This window comes from Maniola jurtina, chromosome 7, assembly GCF_905333055.1.
Source record: "Maniola jurtina chromosome 7, ilManJurt1.1, whole genome shotgun sequence".
NCBI classification, from domain to species: domain Eukaryota; kingdom Metazoa; phylum Arthropoda; class Insecta; order Lepidoptera; family Nymphalidae; genus Maniola; species Maniola jurtina.
The window spans coordinates 10,811,747-10,833,637 of NC_060035.1; the positions used below are offsets into that span (position 1 = coordinate 10,811,747).

General features: G+C 34.9%; 1 protein-coding gene and 1 long non-coding RNA gene across 3 annotated transcripts in view; both read left to right on the forward strand.

Annotated features, from left to right (window-relative positions):
- The window catches only part of LOC123866919 (cAMP-specific 3',5'-cyclic phosphodiesterase), a 600,070-nt gene that overhangs the window by 54,219 nt on the left and 523,960 nt on the right, over window positions 1–21,891 (forward strand). The gene's annotated exons all lie outside the window — the stretch shown is intronic.
- On the forward strand, window positions 7,478–15,526 carry LOC123866924. Its single transcript, XR_006796279.1, has 4 exons — window positions 7,478–7,487; window positions 11,099–11,108; window positions 12,455–12,456; window positions 15,408–15,526. It is a non-coding gene; the product is annotated as an uncharacterized LOC123866924 (long non-coding RNA).

The following is a 21,891-nucleotide window of genomic DNA, read 5'->3' on the forward strand; positions in this document are numbered from 1 at the left end:
GCGAATTCATCTTTGTTAGAAATGCAGGCCAGTTTTCACTAATCTACAATTAGTAGGTACTTAGTGGATACCTATTCACTCTTCAAAATATTTCCTAATTTAAGGTTAATTTAAATTATATTTCAACTCTTTAAATTATGCCCATGGTAAATTGTTTTACTTGTTAATTAAAATTCGTATTTCAGAACTGAGCTATGATAAATTTTTTGAAATCGCGGTCGGGTCAAATTAACGCCCGGCACAAGCCTTTGATTCAGCCGCCTCGTTTTCCTTTAATTCATTTAATCTTGGAGTTCAACAAAGTTCTATAAAATGAAATGTTAATGACTGAGTCTCTTTGATATTATGGCTTGTTCAGATGGCATTTAGATTTTAATATGTGTTAAAAGTAAAATAATGACAACTGAAAACTCGCACGTTTGATTTCATGCCTATGGCATAGTTCACGACAGTTAGCCCTAATTCGCACGAGCGTTAAAAAAGCGTTGCTTTGAAAATACAAAGTGCGTGTTAAAAAAGCGTTGACGTGTGAACACTGAACAGATACTTGGGAATGCATTCGTTCCATTTGAACACTTTTTTAACGGACGTTAAAAAAGCTTTCGTACGAATGAGGCTTAAGGGAACTTGTAATAAAACGTCGAGGCTTCGACGTCACTGGCAGGTGTCAATTGCTCCTACATTTTGACGCTAGGTAGCCTGTGAATCGCCTATTTTTCTTTGACACACGTCATCCATAGCCTAATATTTGACATGTCGTTGTTTCAGGATCAAACCCAGAGTTCCCTGCCTATGTTCTTTCATCAAAGATTCATCCATTACAGGAAATCGTAATCCTGTAATGGATGAATCTTCATCATATACAATCTTCTCTACTCTATGTTCCTTATAGAAACGTAGTATAAAGGATAATGTTTATTACGTTAAGAACCATCTTATTTTTTTACTACTAGGTAGGTACATACCCGCAACATCACCCGCGTGGATTTAGATTTTTAAAATTCCCTTCTGGGACAAAGAGTACTTACTCAAGATTTTTAACTATATATATGCAAAAAAAAAGTAAAATACCCCAGTCCTCCTTTTGATGCGTGGTTAAGGATAAATTCATCAAACAAACACACTTCACATTTATTATATTAGTAGGGATGGTTATAGGTAAGGTAAGATACTTCCGCGTTGTGAAAATCTATAGAGAGAAAGATTTTATTAGGTATATAGGTAGCTGTACGTGTACGTTCATTACATCCATTTTCCTTATTGGGAATTTAATTTTCTTAATTCTTTGTACCTAAGGGAGCATTTGTTATTTGATTCATTTAACAGTTTTGTTTGCTGAGAATGGAATAATATAATACAAGTATTTTGTAACGTTATACTACTCTATGTCATTGTTCGTTTGCGGTAAAATGACCCTAAGCAACATACATGACCCATCGCTTAAGCATTTTTACATGCCTCCCCAAAAAAGGAGTGTTATGTTTACAAAGTTCATATAATATGTGAGTTTCCTTATTGCACTTGCATCATAAATTCTAAATGCCTCAAAAAACTTGAATGTGGTATCGTTAGAATCCTTACATCATTCCAAGTCACACTGGCTATCAATTTTTGAAAAAATTCAATATGGCGGCTGTATTGTATCATTTTTAAATGTGCATACTTTTTTTGTTTTTTTTTTTATTCATAATTCTATTTTTGTTTTTTTTTAACGACTTATTGCTAGAAGTGACTTGTTTACCCTTTAGGTCAGAAAAGCAAAAAAAAACGGTATAAGTTGTTTGTTAATTTATTTTTTGTTTCAGGTAAAAGGCGATCAATGAGGTCATGAAGCAACGGACGAATACACCATGTAAAGTGTCATAAATATGATCCATTAAAATAATATTACGTACAAATAAAATTTAACTAATGGTCAATTTAAATAAGAGTCAACATTCTACAGTAATAACCGGTATGTACTTGTAAAAAAAACCTGTAACAGTGTACTTACTAAGGAATCGGTAAAAGGCAAAATTCCTTGTAATCTGTAATCAAATAATTATCAACAACAGTACGTAGGTCAACAATAACAGATAATAAATCATTGTCGTTACTCAATAGGCTTAGAGATGGGCGTGGAATCTTTTATGTATCATTTACATAAAAATGCTTGTAGATATTTTTAATCTCTTGTCTTAATTTGATCACTGAAATATGAAGTTCCATCGTCTAATTATTGCCCTGATTATGTTTGGCCTGAAGACGCATAGGTACCATGTATAACTGGAATGTGTCCGTAACGAGGCATGGGGTTAGGATATCTTTGCCCTATTGCCCATACTACGGCAGATTCGCGGCTGTAACAGTGCCCCTTTTTTTCATGGGGAAATCCTCATGGATACCACCGCGTTCGGAGAGACACGGAGATTATATCGGACTCATGGCCCTAACCTCTATCGGACGAGGGTATGTTACGGTAAGTTTTCATTATTTACTAGAGGATGCCCGCGACTTCGTCCACGTGGATTTAGTTTTTTAAAGATCCCGTGGGACTTGTTTGATTTTCTAGGATAAAAAGTTGCCTATGTCAATAAAAGGGACGCAAGCTACCTCGGTAACAAATTTCGTACAAAACGGCTAAACGGATGGGTCTTTAGAAATCCCGTGGGAACTCTTTGATTTTCCGGGATAAAAAGTAGCCTATGTCCATCCCCGGAATATAAGCTTACTCTATACCGAATTTCGTCAGAATCGGTTAAACTGTTGGGCCGTCAAAAGGTAACAGACAGACAGACAGACACACTTTCGCATTTATAATATTAGTATTCGTATGGATGTTGTGGTCCAACGAAATGCGTTAAGAGAAATTGCATTAAGAACAAATTAAATAATTTTTTAAAATAAACTCTGTCTACTTAATTTAAAAAAAATGTGTTCTAGCATGAAAATTAAAGTCAATAAACATGGCTATATTTTATTGTCGTCAATTTCAGCGGATGTCTACAGATACATGTCTTCAACTGGATGTAGGTCTCTGGTAGAGACTTCCAGACGCCTCGGTTTTGCACCGCCTGCATCCAGCGGTTGCATGCGAGTATTGGCAGTGGGCTTGCCATGCCTGCCCACTGCCGCCGAAGGAAAGATGATCAAAAAGTCCTAGAGTGGAGACCGCGTACTAGCAAAGTGCGTGGGGGCAAAGCATAGTATGAATATCATGAAATAGGATAATCATCCACCAAAGATTTATTTTATGACAATTTTCAATAGAAAGCTGGAAAGAAAAATTCTCGGGTAATTGTATAAAGGTTGTCAATTATTTTATCAATATGACGAACTTCCTTACATCACGTTCTTTACGACGCGCAAGTAGGTACTTACCTAAGTACATAATACAGCTTGGGTTGAAGACGCCTACTTCAAAGTGCTTATGACCACGGATAACGCAGTAAGTAGTAATAAAAAAGTGATTTATTAACACAATAATTTCAAAATGTTTCAGAACATTGTTGTAAAAGATTCTTTCAGTGCAGTTTTTGGTGCCTCGAATAAAAGTCATGGCTACAGTGCTCTTGAGTCAAAGTTAAACGACTGAAAGATCCCTAAGTGCCATATAGAAAAGCTTTAGGTATATCTATGGCTCTGTGCGGCCTCGAAAAGCAATTATTTTCTTACAGAATGACGAGAACCATCCTCATTGAGGTACAATTCGTTGAATACACGAAATCCTTACAATCTACTCATAACTAGATGTACCTTTTGTTTCACTGAATTGTATTAATGAGCAAAAAGTCGCACTCACACATTATAATATTAAGTCATAATTTTCTTCAAAAGCATCCGTTTATAAGTATATATGTACTTATTAACGCAAGCATAATTAACTTAGGTCTGCGAGGATTGCCAATTTATTTCAGCGTTGTTAATGAAAGATATTAAATGATATACAGGGGTTATAAATCATGCTGTTGTGAATAACATTAATATTAATTTATCACGTCTTCTTAACAGCCATTGTTAATGATGGTTAACAAACATAATTTTCTAACGTAAAATATAATATGTATTAGTCTTCGTCCAACTTTTAGATGTCAGTGTTGATCATATATCTCAAACAAAATCGCAATTTTGTTTGTCTGTGCATTCGCGTCTAATTTACTGAATTTCCATGTAGTTTTTACCATTTGGAACATTTTACGAGGAAAATTTAAATTTAGTCTATACATAGAATAGGTAAGACCTCCTGTGAAAAGCCGGTACTAATCAGCGACATAGTATATTTAATAAATAGAAAACTTCCGGCAGTCTCTTATACCTACCTATTATTATTTATATGTTGTATTCGTAGGAACAATAACAGCTGTAAAAATAAATTGCATGTCTGTAAAGACCATATTACTTACCGGTGAATATTGAATACTGTGGCTCCTATAGTTGTCCTTAAAGAGTTAGCAGTAAGTAAACGAAAAAATTAACGACCTATATGTACCATATAGGTCGTTAATTTGTTCTTTTTCTCCTTTGTGTCTTATCTCGGTACCCTCATCTGCATGACTAGGAATGCGGGTTACCTCTCCTCGTATAATGATTTTCTACTACATTGTGTATCCTCAGAGAAATGTTTGAGATACCAAACCCGCTTTGAAAGACAATATTCTCAAAGATTCAGTGTTGCCATAGTCTTGCGCGGTTTCTTGGCAGGACTATATTATTATTTTACATCGATAGTATAAGACCGCTACCCATTCGGATCCCCAAAAGAGACAGCACTCCTCGATCAAAATCATCTGTTTCGTACAAAAATGTTAGCTGTTATCTCCCAAAGCCACTATGATCCAAACATCATAGTCGCTGATCGTTTCTCCCAGTGTTGGGGTCTGGGGAGAATACGCAGACAAACTTTCAGCTTTTATAATATAACAAACGTCTGGCCCTCGCGGGCTTTCAGCTGATAACTATTCGACGACAGGTAATCAGAGAAGATTTTTCAAATAACCGTTCAGTTTAGAAGTACATTCTTCGTTGCAAGTCTTTAAAGTTTGCACTACTTTAAAGCACAGCACTTTAAAGTGTAAATAGTAGAAAAGTGTTGCGTCTGATTAAATGAACTTCTCGGGTGAAAAGTTGTGTGCGAGCTGGCCGACTCCAACTTGAAGTTATCAGTTGACAGCGCGGAATCGATATTGCCGACGTGAATAATTAAAATGGAGCAACCACGTTCAGAGTTTCTAATAACATAGGTTTCCTATGACGAATGATCATTTATTTCTTACTAAATGATTCACGCGGATTTGGCCGCGTAGATATATGTTTTTTAAAAAGCCCGGGGGAATTTTTCGCGTTAAAACGCCTATTTCCTTCCTAATATGGCTAAATATTTAGCCAGAATCTGCAAATTTTTATCGTCTATCGACATGCTAGAACTAGACTAAAAGATATTCGTTAGGTATAGTACTATATAGTCATAAAAAATTAGAGGCCAGGTCAAGAAAACATATTTTACATTATTTATTTATTTACGTAGGTATGTAAGTAGGTAGTCTTTGATCTATGTATATCTTTAAATATTTCAATCACAATATTCACTAATGCTATAAATACTTAAATATAAAAATTACAAAACAAAAATGTAAGTATGTAAGTGCTTTTTGCCCGTTTAAATGGAAAACAGAATTTGATTTGACTTTTGCGTAAAATAATACGTTTAAAAACATGAGCAATTATGAATTTTACTTTACTTACTTTCACCAATAACATTGTTATTGGTGAAATAAGCTTTAATCTTTAATTAACATTCATAGGGGTAGGATCCATCCCTCAGCCAATTTTCGTAGAATTTAATTCTAAACTCATCAAATGTAGATAAAATAATTTTCACATCTCTATCTCGTTTGTGCCATTTACAAGCATCGACGATATGGTAATTAAGGGAAATTGTGTCAGTTAATTTGACACCGGCTCAAATAGCGTTGAAAACTGTTTCAATTAAGCGCACAATCATTTAACGTGCGCTTAAATGCTTTTTTTACAGTAAAGCATTAAAATGTGCACTTTCAATTTGGCAAAAGATTTTTCCTTTCATTATACGAAAGAAAATGATCAAATGCTAAACCGAGCTAATATTGACTATTGTGAATGTTTGTTTACATAGTGCAAGTAAGTGCAGTCCTTTAAATTAAGGGCTAAAATCGTACTTTTGACATGACATTTGACACATTAAGTTAAAATGGCGCATGAGAAATCATTTTTTACGTATTATACCAAATTATACTGAGTTAATTTCTGCACATCTAAGATATATTCCTCTTGTATCAATGCTTCTTCAAATTTATTACCTATCAGTGGACACTTGGCGTTATATTAGAAAAATTGTAAACAAAGGGTCCATGAAATTGCTTTTTGTACATAATGTAAACAAAATTAGCCCTAAAAAATTGTTTGGGGTTTGCCTATATATCTTCTACCTTTTTATTTGAGCTCTGTATTTTTTCTTTTTATAAACATTAGTTTGGTGATGGAAGGTGAAAATAAAATGAAACAATATTATTTGGTACGCCGTACTTAATAAAAAACTTATAGCTATACTTGAAAGTCTCTACTGTGAACTGCTAAGATATATATAATTGATATATTTACTGTGGTTGCTTTATTGGCACTTCCTACGATAGACGATTGGGTAACAAAAAAATACAGGTGGGATTTACAAGATTTTTTTTCCAAAAAAGGAACAGATATAATTATCAAAGTTTATTCGTTCTGGAGAAAATTGTCAGCTTTACAATATCCTGTAAAAAGATCAATAAAAAGCATTATGGATTAAAACGGACTTTGACTATATAGTCTCTTTTGTATACTGGTTTATTTGGAAATGTAGAGGTTTATTTAGAATATTTTTTATCAAAGATACGAGTAAGTATAGACGATGGTATGCGAAGTATTTAAAGCAAACAATTGAAAGTTACATTGGTAGATATTTCAGTTGAATCCTACTAATATTATAAACGCGTTTGTATATATGTATGAATGGATGTTCGTTAGTGTTTCACGTAAAAACTACTGGATTGATTTGGCTGAAATTTTGATTATACCCTGGATAAACTCATAGGCTACTTTTTATCCTGGAAAATTAATGAGTTCCCACGGGATCTTTGAAAATCTATATGCAATGGGAACGAAGTCACGGGCATCTGTCTAGTATTTTATATCACGAATAGGATGCGGGCTGTAAACCACTAGGCTATCACGGCATTAAAATAAATATATATAACTATACGATATGAAATTTTAAACGCTCATTTGAAGCTTCGTCAGGATGTACAGGTGCGACAGTAACTGAGCTCGCGGGAACGCAAGAATAAACAGGGTTTAAATCACTTTTAGTAAGCATGAAATTTTGCTGAACTCCGTTGGCAGCTCTATTTAAATAATAATTATCATCCTCTTTACAGTGATTTATTGATGACGTGATATATTACACAGTTTCAGTGGTTTCAAATATTATTAGCTAGGTACTCTAGTAAAATCAGGGCGTAATCCAATCCTATCCATCAGCTTGTATGCGCCTACACATAATGTGGGGGTCCTTAGATTTTCCTGGATAAAAAGTTATACCCATGTATTAATTCAGGGTATAATCTATCTCCAATCTAAATTTCAGCCAAATCCGTATCGTAGTTTTTGCGTGAAAGAGTAACAAACATACACACAAACTTTCGCTTTTATAATATTAGGTGATATACGAGTGTATAAGCAAAACACATGCAACGAAGACACATAAGAAAAGACAGCTTGAATTAATCGACTTCAATTTTTGCTGTCGCGAGCGGGAATGTGATTTTTTATAGCATTTAATAATATTCGCGTGTATAATATAAAGAATATACATATATATGTAGCAACATATTATAAACAGAATGAGTCCTAATCTCTCAAGTATTGTAAATCGGATGTAGTTATAAAAATAAAATCTATGTTAAAAGGTTACATCATTAAAAAAAATTAAAATGTGTTTTAATTTTTTAACTATACCTACCAGGTGGGGTATCATATGAAAGGGTTTTCCCTGTTCATTTTAAAACAGATTTTTATTTATTTTTATGCATAATACTTTTTGATTTATCGTGCAAAATGTCGGAAAAAATGCCCTTTTATGGAACACTTGGCCGGTTTTTTTGCATCAATATAGTTAATGAGTTGAAAAGTAACATAGACTACTTTTATACTGGAAAATCAAAGAGTTTTCACAAGATATTTAAACTTAAATCCACACAGATCCACTTAAATCCATACAGGCATCATCTAATACAAATTAATAAATGCCAAGTTTGGGTTGGTCCAACACACACCTGAATGCATTTAAAGCAATTCAGTAACAGCAAAGGATAATGTGGGGAAACTTGGATGCCTGAGAGATCGCCATAATGATCTAAAAATAATGTAAGCAGCCAAACTCTCCTAATTCTGAGAGGAGAGCCGTGCTCAGTAGTGAGCCAGCAATGGGTTTTGTTGAACTTTGAAAAAGGGTCAGTGAGAAATAGAAGCGGTGTATTTTTAGGGTTAAAATAAAAGGGCATGTTGAAATCTGAAAACAATAGTTCAACAGCTACGAACCCCACCTGTTGGACTTTTATCGTAGGGATAGGACTCCGGAGAATGTTTGGGTAAGACAGGGGCAAGGTTCAAATATTTTTTGATATCTACTAGTTACCCTATGAAGGCAAGGCCTCCTCATTTTTGGATTTTCTCTATTTTGGTGTCATCATTTTCAAATAAAGGCAAGATCTTTAATACATTGACTTGGGTGGGTTTATTCTAAGATAAGACGCAATTTTTTATAGTCCTATAGTGCGAATTGCGAACTGCCACGAGTTATTTTGTATTCTTGCAAAATGCAGAAATGTTAGATGGAATTTTTAATTGTCTACGCACGGTCTAACGCTCTCGGCCGTTTTCTGTGAGCCTGTGGAATAGGTAATCTCTTGTACGGCGTAATATATAACGGCGATACTTGTAAAACGTGCGACGAGATTTGCTTATTAAAATGTTGTATATTGTCCGGAATTTATCTTTAACAAGTGTAAATTAAAAATTTATAACACCCCCGAGAAGTGAAAGTTACAGTAACTAGAAAAAAGCTGATAACTTTCAAACGGCTGAAACGATTTTCTTGGTTTATAGCTAAGAACACTCTCGATCAAGCCACCTTTCAAACAGACAGCCAGATACACAAGTCAAACTTATAACACCTCTCTTTTTGGGTTGGGGGTTAAAAATAAAAAAAAAATTTCAAAAGAAAAATAAAACCGACTTCAAAACCAAAAACACTAAAAAGTAGAAAATAATTTTTGTTTAGCTACACATGTAATGTACCTAGGTATGAAGTCGAGCGAGCATATTAAAACAAAATTAGAAATCCAAGAGTGAAGCTCGCCCGACTTCATACCTAGGTACATTACATGTGTAGCTAAACAAAAATTATTTTCTACTTTTTAGTGTTTTTGGTTTTTGAAGTCGGTTTTATTTTTCTTTTGAAAATTTTTTATTTCACAATTTTTAGTGGCCCCACTGTACTATAATATGCTATGCCCAGTTAAAACCCTACTGTTTACTAAGCTATTACAGTGATCGCGAGCAATTTGCTCTTATCCATTCAGGAGTTCTGTTCTCCATCTCCGAAGATATTCATCGGATCTTCACCAAATTTATATGGGACCACCTGCACAGTATACCCTTCCAAACAAAAAAAAATTTTTCCAAATCGGTCCAGGGGTCTTTGAGTAATCGGGGAACATACATAAAAAATATAAAAAAAAAATAAAAAAAAAAAAAAAAAAGATCCCGACGAATTGAGAACCTCCTCCTTTTTTGGAAGTCGGTTAATAAATAACTTTCTATTTACATTCGTTTGTACTTGTATCCTCTAGTTCCCGACTACGGAAGAGCCTGTGGAAACCTGGTGTGCTAACCGAATGCATCAAAGATACCTCGGTTGATTCCGGTAACCGGAAGGAAGCTAATCGGGCGGATTTGAAATAGAATTCTAAAGTGAATACTAAGTTAACGCGAGCGTACGCGTGCATGATTTGTGATAGAAGCTATGTGCAACACATTCCTAGCATGACGGAGAGTCTCCTTGATCGACCTACGTCAATCATGGTGCGGGCCTCGAAGCTAGGCATCCTTGGCAGGGCATTTCCTCACAGGTAGCGTTGAGCTACCTGTAATTTTTATTTTTGGCCTAGAAGTCTCACCTTTCTATGGCGTAAACTTTATTGTATGGTCTTCTTCGTGTAGTGTTGAATCTGATGGTGTCATCAATCCCCTGTGTCATCCTGTTCATTGCCCCTGACACCTGCGTTAGGCTCAGGTAGGTACTTGACGTGACTGCAGAAGCTCATGAGGACGTTGGACTTGACACTTGACACTGCCAGACAGTGTGAAGTGTGGGATACTGTACCTGTCAGAATTTTCAATTAAATTATTTGATCGGTTAGCAGATTTCATTTCTTTTAACCGTAACGAACTAATTGTTTTCATACGGTAATCTGATTACCAATCCTCTGGATTAGGATCCCTGGCGTTTCTAGATTTGCAATTATGTCAGTTATGCCTTAGAAAGCACATTCAAGTTAAAGGCATATGCATTACTAGTTTCGCCACCGCACGTAAATACGTTAATGTACCAAAGGTGTAAAAAGTAAATCAACAGGGTAACTTTTGTACATGTGAAAATCTTGTTAAGTATTCAGTTATTCATATTTTTTTGAATAAATGATAAGGTTTCCAAAAGTTATTTATTTTTTCAGTCGCAGACGTTCAAATTATTGTTTGACTAGCTGATACCCGCGTTTTTTGAAAATCCCGTAGACTTTTTTTAATAATCCACAACCGTCATAATCGTAGTTGGGCATTTTGAGTAACTTATCAAGTTTCCAAAAGTTTTTTTTTCAGCCACAGAAATCCAAGTAAGTAATTGTTTGATTATGTACTTGATTAGTAACTCTGTTAAACATAACACAGTAATATTGTTAAACCGACTTGTGGTGATTGAACGGATATTAGTTTGAATAATTAATATGCTAACTAAATAGATGTTTGTGTTAGTTTGTAACCTGTCAAGTTTAAAATAGGTTTTAGGGGAGGCTTTGATCACATTAGATATGGGTGTTGAGTATTGCTTAGTAATAAGCGATTTGTTCCCACTTCCGTGATTGATTATGTTTTGGTTATAAATATTTTGTGATTATTTTTTCATTTGACTTTAATTTTATAATATTAAATGATCATGCAGCCTATCCACCAGAGAACCAGAGATGTGTTAGATAGAATGTTTTTGTGTCTGTCTGTCAGCTTATTTGTTAACCATTTTGAAAAAAGGTGCAGAGATATTGCAGAGTTGCATCCCGAGGACGGACATAATATGCTACGATGGACATAATATACGGCTAATCACGGAAAATCAAAAAGTTCCCACCAAAACAATTTGCTATATTGTTAGGTCAAGGTTTCAGTTGGTTTTTAACTCCCGACCCAAAAAGAGGGGTGTTATAAGTGTGACGTCACTTTGTTGTCTGTCTGTCTGTTTGTCTGTCCGTCCGTCCATCCATCCGTCTGTTCGTCCGTCCGTCGTGTCTGTCAAGCAAACCTATAGGGTACTTCCCGTTGACCTAGAATCATGAAATTTGACACGTAGGTAGGTGTCATAGCATAAGTACAGGAATAAATCTGAAAACTGCGAATTTGTTGTTATATCATTAAAAAAACATTAAAAATAATGTGTTTCAATTTTCAAAGGAAGATAACTATACCAAGTGGGGTATCATAATATGAAAGGGTTTTAAATGTACATTCTAAAACAGATTTTTATTTATTTTTACGTATAATAGTTTTTGATTTATCGTGCAAAATGTCGGAAGAAATACCCGAGTACGGAACCCTCAGTGCGCGAGTCTGACTCGCACTTGGCCGGTTTTTTTAATTTAGAACCCAGTCTAATGTGACTGAACGTTTTGTAAGAACAGATGCTCCCTTTCACAATCTGAGATATAAATAGTGATCGACTTGGCTGCGAATCGCCTGCTTCCGATACTCTATTTGTGACACTGTCGTACATCTATCGTGGACGTGAAATAAATCTACTTACTTACATTTAAAAAGTAGCTTGCGGACAGCTTAGACAGAACTGGTGACCGTCTTCTTAGGGTTCCATAGTAAAACCCATATAGTTTGATCCAGTCCGTCCATCTGTGTGTCACAGCTTTTTAGAATAAGTACTTATAATTTAACTCATTAAAGCAAGAAGTATAGAGTAAAAGCATGGTTTTGGGAATTCGTTAGGTGTGTTCCAATTTTGTAAAATGAGTCAAAAAATTTCATACTTACCTCTCATTTCTCAATGGGATCTAGTCGAAAAGTAGGTATATATAAAATCTGAGACGGAGAAAAGCTATGGTTTACGAAGTAGTAAACTCAAAAGTGGTAGTTTTATTAGACTTATAAAATTTGGGAAAATCTAGAATAGTAGAACGTCATGAATTCTGGAATGGCGGAGGAATAAAATTATCACGACTATAATTCTGAAACCAATAACTAAAGAGTTATTAGTTGATTGAAATGCGTAGTTTTTGCAGTGTAAAATATCAATTAATCAATAACTTAGTGAAAGAAAAATAGCACACAAAAATAGCTTATTTTTGATGATTTAGAAAAAAATAGCAAGCAAACAAGCAGGCGGGTCACCTGATGTTAAGTGATTACCGCCTCCCATAAACAATTGTAGCACCAGAAGAACAGCCAATGCTTACCGCAATGATTACGGAACCTTATGCGTCTATAGAACACGCACTTAACCAGTTTTTAATGCACGAACCTGACATCACAGCATCCGTCGCGACGCCAAGCCTTTGATTTATTTTGTAAGTACTAGATATACCCAGTGGATTTAGGTTATTTAAAATCCTGTGGATACCAAGCCATACGGTAATAAGCTATAGATTTTCTCTCTGTGCTAATAAGTACCTGTATTAAATTGATATTTGGCCATTTGGTCAAAAATGAAGGAATAATGTGTTTGTCGGTTTTTGGAAATTCCACCCCCAAGGGCGTTAAATAGGGGATGAAAGTTTATATGAAAGTCCATCATGTTCTGGGGTTCCGTGCTAGAAGGGTGCTAACAGGACCATATTACAAAGTCTGTACGCTGTCTGTCCGTCAGCGGGCTTATCTCATGAACCATACCTAATAGGTAGAGAGATGAAATTTTCACACAGTGTGTTTTTCTATTCCCGCTATAGCAACATATAATAATATTTTTAAAATAGCCGCTATGAAAATTAAGAAGTACGTATTTCAGGATTTTTGGAAATTCCACCTGTTTAACGATTTTCAAAAATTCCACTCGAGTGAAGCTGAGGTGGGTCAGCTAGTCAGATGATAAAATGCTACAGTGTTTACTTTTTCAAAGGATACTTTACTCGTAAACCATTTCATAGAGACATTCATTTTATCAATGCAATCGAAAGCATTATGTCATACTGTAATCTCGATGGCATATTTACTTCCCTGATAGAGCTCGTGAAAATGGACTTTTCTTTTAAAAACAAACTTTAACGATTGGTTTTATTGTTACACCGGGTAACATTAAATGAATTTTTCAATGCTGAAAGCTTGATGGTAAATGGTAGTAAATAGAAATGGATTAAATTTTTAATGGAACCTCGTTTCAAGCAAATATCGATTTGCGACATGGTCACTAACTATGTTCTCTATCTATAAGAAAGCTCAGAGTCACTCAGTGGGCGATGGAGAGAGCTTCTCCACGTGATCAAATCAAAAATGAGGAGATCCGTAGGAGAACCAGAGTAATTGACATAGCTAAATGGGTTACGAAGCTAGAGTGGCAATGGGCAGGGCACAGAGCAGGGTAATTAAAAAAAATAAGACGTTGGGGTTCCAAAGTACTAGAATAGCGACCTCGCATCGGAAAGCGCAGCGTGTGAAGACCACTTACCAAAAAAAAAAAAAAATTAAAAAAAAAAAAAGATTCCGACGAATTGAGAACCTCCTCCTTTTTTGGAGATCGGTTAAAAATGAGTCACTGAATTCAGCCGCCGCCTCACGGAATACCGTGGCGTGTGGACTCTTATGCCTAGCAGTAAACGTCTATTGGTTGATAATGATAGTGACGTAGTTAAGCTTCGTATATTTTTTAACTATATAGGCTTGCGCTTGATCCCAATCTCACCAAACATTAGAAGATCATACAGCCTTTCTGATCTGATACTAATATTGAATGTAACTAGTTTTTATATCTAAATGTATCGAAATATGTCCACGTATTCTAATCTTACCTAAATACAATCTATCCTCTCTCCAGTAGATTACAAAAATACATCTGGTCCGTCCCAGCTTTGCACGGGAGGGCCTTTCTATTCCGTAGACTAAATACGATTAGGTATGTTATGTTATACCTTTTGGGAAAATTCTCGTGAAATATTTTGAATGATAGAAACGCCATCATTTAGGATATCTTACGAAGAAGTTTTATAAAAGGTATAACATAATCTTACTCAAACCTACTAAGCAGTTTGGAAGTTACAGACGAATAAGTACGCAGATAAAGTTAAATTGCGACTGTTTAGTGAAGAGATGCTTAAGTTTCTATCCATTTAACAAAAAATTGTATTCATGTAAGTATGGATCGTCATCATGCGTGAGTCTTTTAAGCCTATTAACCTTTTTGAGATACCTTTATAAATTCATATTATCATACGAGTAATTTTCCCTTGATATTATCTTATAAATTAATTAACAACAGGCATATTATGAATGTTATATATTTTACAACACAGCAAAGTTTCTTGATTGTTCTTTGAATATTTATCTTTTACCTTATTCTCAGTAGGCAGGACTGAAAGATGTTACAATCTTGAAATATTAATATTTTTAACTGATACGTAGGTAAATTAAACGATTAGTTTTCACTAATTGTACCATAACGAGGTGTAAACTTAAAAGCGGAAAAAGATCTCTCGTATTGGTTTTTCTAAGATGGCCATGCCTTTGTATATCTATCAAAGATATAGGATAAGTTTATTAATAAGCACCATAAAGAGGCTCGTGAACACCTTGGTATTTTCCATATTTTCATACAGTTCTGAAACATGGACTATTCGGGAAAATTCGTTTCAAATGCCAAACTATTGATGCTTTCAAGATGTGGTGCTGAAGGAAGGTGCTCAAAATATCCTGAACCAATGCATCTATTCTAAAAGAGCTCAAAAGAGTAAACTATTTCGCACTCATTATCTGTCGAAACCGCGGAAACTTAGAAAGCCTGATGGTCGCGTGTAAAGAAGAGAAGATACCAAAAGGACGTAGCCTCATGCGGTGGTCCGATGAAGTCAGCGCCACATTCGGTACACCTCCAGCGGGGTGATTGGCTAACTCAGTGTTTAACACTGAATTATAGCAACCGAGCTCATTTTTTAATCCGTTGAATATTTTTTACGAAAAATATTTTAATATCACCCAATGAAGCAGCAATGTAGAACCAATCAACCCCGGTGGCTATCATTCAGTGTTAGAAACTGAGTTAGCAAATCACCTAGCAGGTTCAGATTTCTCTCCTGCTCACCAAACTCAATTCTAAGAATAAATCCAAATGGAAGAACATCGAGCTAGAAAAATTCCTCGCTGCTGGAATGCGATGCAGGGTGAAAGAGAGAGAGAGAGAGAGAGAGAGAGAGTGAGTAGGAAGAATTTTCAGTGATCTTGTTGAATTTCGTTCGTAGCAAATAAGACGCAAAATTCCCTCGCAATATTTAATTAAGTACTAATAGCACTTTAACTATTGTGCTTAAATTGTATAGGGAAAGCATGTTATTAATATTATACTCAACATGCAGCTAACTGCTAATATTATCTGTGTGGTTTAATATGGTTATATTGAAAATTCCAAAATGGCGGATTTGGATCTGTAATAGAAATTATAACATCCTCTAGGAAAGGCTGACTTTGGTAATAAGATCCGGCAACTCGAGTAGACTATTGTTAGGCCACCTCCTAGCTTCAATTACACACCAAGACAGTCTCACTGATTTAATTGTAGGTAGTACTTACTTACTATGCATGTTTGGTGACACACAGGGCACGAAATTGTACAGTATCACCTGAGTGTTTCAATACCTATTTATGTAGAGTTTCATACACTATTGAAATAAACTTGACGGCCTCCCTTGACGGCCTTATTAGTGGGAGGTCCCAGGTTCGATTCCCGGCAGGGGTTCGGAATTTTGTAATTTCTAAATTTCTGGTCTGGTCTGGTGGGAGACTTCGGCCGTGGCTAGTTACCACACTAGCGTTTAGCGTTCCGGTGCGATGCCATGTAGAAACGAAAAGAGTATGGATTTAATGAAAACTGGCATACGCCTTCCAGGTGAGCCCCTTTCCATCTTAGACTGCACCATCACTTACCGCCAGGTGAGATTGCAGTCAAGGGCTAACTTGTGTTAAGCTTGTATCTGAATAAAAAAAACTTATATCTTAAAATCCAAACCATAAAATCTTGGGAACATAATATTTTGTCAAACATATTAACTCATAAGCTTTTCTTGATAAATATTGCAGGAAAATTCTTCACAGTATACATTTATACACTGAGTACACATTTTCCGTCACTATAAATTTACGGCGCTAAAATTCAGAATGAAAATCAATGAAAAAATTATGCGTTAGGTAAAGGTTAAAAAACGTAAGTATGAGGTCTGAAAAAAAGAAGGAATGACCTTTGACTTCGTAAGATTTCATGGAATTTCCACTACTATTGTTAACCCCCCTCACACACGTCATTAGAAAAACAAAAAAGTATGACTAAGATTTTCAGTATCTTCACAGTTATCTTTTGCGTTGAAGATTTTCCGATATAAACTTACAAACGATTTTCCTAATGATATAACATTCCCAAAGACCGTGCAAAGCATTTTATGTGTTTAAGCGAAAGCTTAACTTTTTGTCCTATTAGTGTGAAAACGAGAACGAAATTGAAACTAGCCTCTTCTGAAAGTTGTAAAAGATAATATTATACTTAGTTTCTATAAAATTATGTTTACGGAATACTATTAAGGATAAAAATGTAAGAATAAAATTTATAAAATAAGTAATGAAAAATCAGGACAAACAAGGCAGTTTACATAATAAATATAAAAAGTTTATTGTTGTTTGAAAAAGCTTTTACTTTGATCAATAAAAAGCTAATGCGTAATAGGCAACAACGTCTTTGCAAACGTTAAAAGACATTTAAGATAAGTATTATGTCTCATAGATCTTAATGTTTAGAAGGCTTTGGTCGTGGCCAATTAACTTTATTTTTAAACGGCCATGGGTCATCGTTCAGCTTACTATTAACTTAATTTTTGCTCTTGCATTTGACTCTAGAGAGAGATCGTGGAATTTCTTTTCATTTACAATACAAAACACTTTCCATAAAAGGTAGGCGTGATCGAAGCCATTTTATCCGAAGATTAAAACTGCTTATTAGACTCTACATTATACTCGCTCTTGAAAACTTGGATAAACTCAGCAGCTACGCCTATGATACGTACTTAAAAAGTAAATATCTACTCGGAATTTGTAACATGTTAGGGAAACGTTAACTTAACTAACACATTATTCAATTTTTTAGATGCTAATCAGTACGATGTTACGGACTACGGTTATATCAATACACAGAACTCTGCCATCAATATTATGTTATGTAAACAAAAATATTTTTTGCCCTTGAATGCAAATGGTACCTACAAATATTTTTGATATGACGTTACGTTTGATGTTAGCCTATTCATTACTTACTTTAAAATTTTACGTTGATATTAGAATTGAGATGGAATTGAGCCACTCACATTTTAGAAATTTCTCGGAGTCGGACTCTACATTATTTTAACTATTTACTTTTGCCGATTTCGTTTCGTAATAAGGTCTTTAATATTTATATATTCAAAACTTTTGTAACTACTATGGTACCTATAGAACTAGTATCTATAGATAGCGTATAATATTATGATTGTTGTGGATCATCCATCATTAATGTGTATATAACGTAACCAATATTATCATCATGCAACTGAAGCGCAAAGAGCTGCATAATTGTCCAAATGAGTGCACATTTAAAACGCGTTCATGGCCAAAACAACAAGTCAAAGGCACGCTCAATAGTGATATAACATCGAAACGGCCTATAGGAAAGGCCACAGCATCTCTATCTCTTACGTCTACGTAACTCCGCTTACGGGAACGGTTCGCGGGGTGAAAACCCTTTAGCCGGCGCACTACACCGTAAGAGACCCGGCGGGGACAAGGTAAATGCGAATCAAGTGTGAGGGTTCAAGGGTCAGAATCGTGGGTGATGCGCAGCGTGACGCGGTGTGTTGTCCCGCTCGCTCGGGCCCTGGCTGCGACGCCGCTCACGGCTCCAGTCGCGGTTAGCCGGCCGTCGCGACGCTCGGGGCCGCTCCGCCGCGCCGCTGCCGGACCGCTCGCTCGTATCATGTGGGAGACGTGAACGCTGAAATGCACCACTGACTGCCCGTAGCCTGCGTCACCGTGCGCTCGGCCTCAGCCGAACCACAGGACTCCGTGCCCGGTCACGCTCCCTTGTTTCGCTCTGTCGCGCCCCTCTCCAACTCTACCAGTGCAGTGTGCCATCGGGGCATTGTTTCATGATTGAAGAACTCTGTGATATTATATTTTCAGAGTTCATCACATCTTTTGACGGATACGTTCATATATGTTTTGTGAGTGATCGTATCGTAAACGTGCTATCGGTTCACTAATGGGTTAAGTTTGTTTAGGTTTATGGAGGCATTATGAATTATTTCGCACGACGCGATCATAGTTACGACATACGAGATAACGGCTTAATCTGATAATCACGCGGTAAAAACATTCATTAGTACTACACTCAGCGCGAGGTTGGGTGTGATGAGTACATAAAAAAACTATATAATATATAAAATTAAGTATGCACTTTTAAAATATGTCAAGGTTTTATTGAACACGTTCTAGCCACGCTTTTTGCTGCATAGAGCTGTGCATAGCTGCATAACGGTTAATATACTATGCCATTTTGTTAAAAAAGGCTGACTCTTTACGTACACATCATTTGCAATTTTTTCACGAATATTTATACCTCTGCACAACTTGTTGATTGTTTGTAAACATTAAAATTTGTATGTTATCTTCATACTTCACACCAGCTTCATACATTACTAACTGATTATATTATGGATGGATATTATTTCAGTAATAGATACCTAAAATAATGAGGTTCATTTTCACAATTTGTTGATAGTAGGTACCATGTCTCATTGGGCAAATGTAATATATTTTAGACTCATGCTAATAATTAACATTATTTTTCACGCTTCTAACGACTGAAGTCTTCTTTAACACGGAATTAAAAATAATTGTTCTATGCTAATCTCAGTAAAGCTATAAAAGCAAAAGCATACGAGTGAGTCGATAACTAAAAGCCTTTAATGTTTTTTTTTTTGTAAATGATTATTAGTTAATATATTTTATTTATTCCAAATTAATGGTAGGTTTATAATCGCTTATACGGTATAATCGTTCAATATTAACATATGTTTATTGTATACTTACTATTAACGGTAAATTAATATTGAACCAAGAATATTGTTACGTCAGGGTAAACAATATTGATTGTTTAGTTTGCTACAGGAAACTGTTGTTAGACTAATAAGGGTTATTATTATTCAAAGCCATAAATCAACATAAAATATATAGGTATTATTTATATAACATATATATTGTATATATATTAAAAATATTATATATCTATAGTTTATACATTATATAAACATATTATATTATGCATATATAAAGTTTAGCACTTATATTGTATTTACATATAAAAGTATTTTCTTACAAAAGTGTGTGTTGTCTATGCAGGTACCTATTACTATTTAAGACCCATCCGCTTCACCGATTTAGACGAAATTTAAAACAGAAATAGCGTGCATCCCTGAAAGATGCCAGAGAGGGGTTAAAAAGAAGCCTATGTGGCTACGTTTATCCCAGGATTTTTAGAAAACCCAAATCCACCCTGATGAAATCCTTTATCTAATATTTAAAAATACATAACCAAATATTATATACAAATAACTCCCTAATATTCTTGCAACATATCCCCACTCAGGTCTATTTTTTAGTGAACAAATATTTTTTCAATTTCTTTTTATTACTGAGCGAAAACACAATGTACATTACCTAATTAATGTATGTGCTCTTAGGTACAACTTCCTCGTAAAGCCAAAACATTCACCATTTAATAATTTGGTGTACCTAATTTAATAATGTTCCTACTTCCTATAAATCCGTCGTTTACCTACGTATCTTCATGAGGTACGGATAATAATATTATGACAAGAGTATGTAACATGATTTTGGGAATTAGTTTTGGGATTTGTTTTCAAACTGAAAATATTGCCATAATATTATGCCTTTTTCTCGAAATCAGTTTTCTTTACCGGAAAATAAAAAATAATAAAGATTAGGATCGTGTTAACTTAAAATAATTTACTTGTTATTCGAGAAGGAAACTCAATAACGAATCTGTATATTTTGATTATTTTCTTTTGTAACGTAATCTTTCGGATAATCATGACACAGTAAGAAAAACTCATTTATAAACACTTGATTGATACTTGGCTGGTTTTATTTTACAACAGAAACACGATATTACTCGCAGATAAACATAAAACCTCATAATGTTTCCCGACTGGAACCATTGGATTTCTTTCTCCTCGAAGTGTAAGGCTAGGATGGAATCTTTTCTTATTCGGGAATAATCCTTTTCTTGTTTATTTAGGCCGGACCGCTGGCGTTGTGATAGTAACAAGCACATTCGCATTCCACCTAATTCTTAAGAAGTCATAGAACCGAATTCATTTGCTCCGAATAAATTACAATTTTTATCATCATTTACATTATTTAGGTATACCTAACTTTACCAAAAGACATGTACTCGTAATAAAATTTAGCATATCTGATTTCTTAAAAACCAATACCATCAATCAAAGTGGTCAATATGTGAAAAGCCTTTCAATCTAGTACTGTCTTCTGTACGGGGTTCTTTCCTTTAAATCATCCACCCAATTCCTCCTCTATCTTCTAGGTAATCTTTTTCCTGATGTCTTGTCCTTCAGGATCAATTTTGGCATCTCGTACAGGTATCTCCTTTGAATATGCCCCCTGCCGGCACGACAACCATTATTAATTTTCAGTAACACAGTTCTTTTTAGTACTTAAGCATTTGAGACCAATAATAATTGATTTCACGAGATTTTAAATATCCTTCTTAGTGCCTACATTTCAATTCAAATGCTTTTAACTAACGATAGCTTTTTTTCTTTCTTCTTAAAAGTACTGATAGCAAAATAAACCGACTTGTTAAGGAATTGTAGGTGTATTCGTATGTTTGCAAAGACCTATAACATTTAATGTTACTGAAAGGGTTTTTGGGTCATGTCGTTATGACGTCAGAATGTTAAGTTGGCAAAGTCGGTTATTTTCACATCAAAAATAACTTATGTGACAACATACTAAGTTGTTTAGGTATTTTTTCGGCTACCTACTAAAACTACATTCTAGAGAATTTTAAAATAATTTTACAACAAGTGTTATAGATAGTCTTAGTAGGTAAGTAAAATATATAATTAGCAGTAACAATAATCATTTAGTAAATATTCACAATCGTTTACCAATCTTCATATTATTGCGTAGTAGGTATACACTCAAAGTACTTATCAGTTTGCAGCGTGCATATAGTCCTTATAAAATTGCATACATACGCAAATTACAGATCGGAATAGCGTTGAACATCTGACGTCAGTTGTT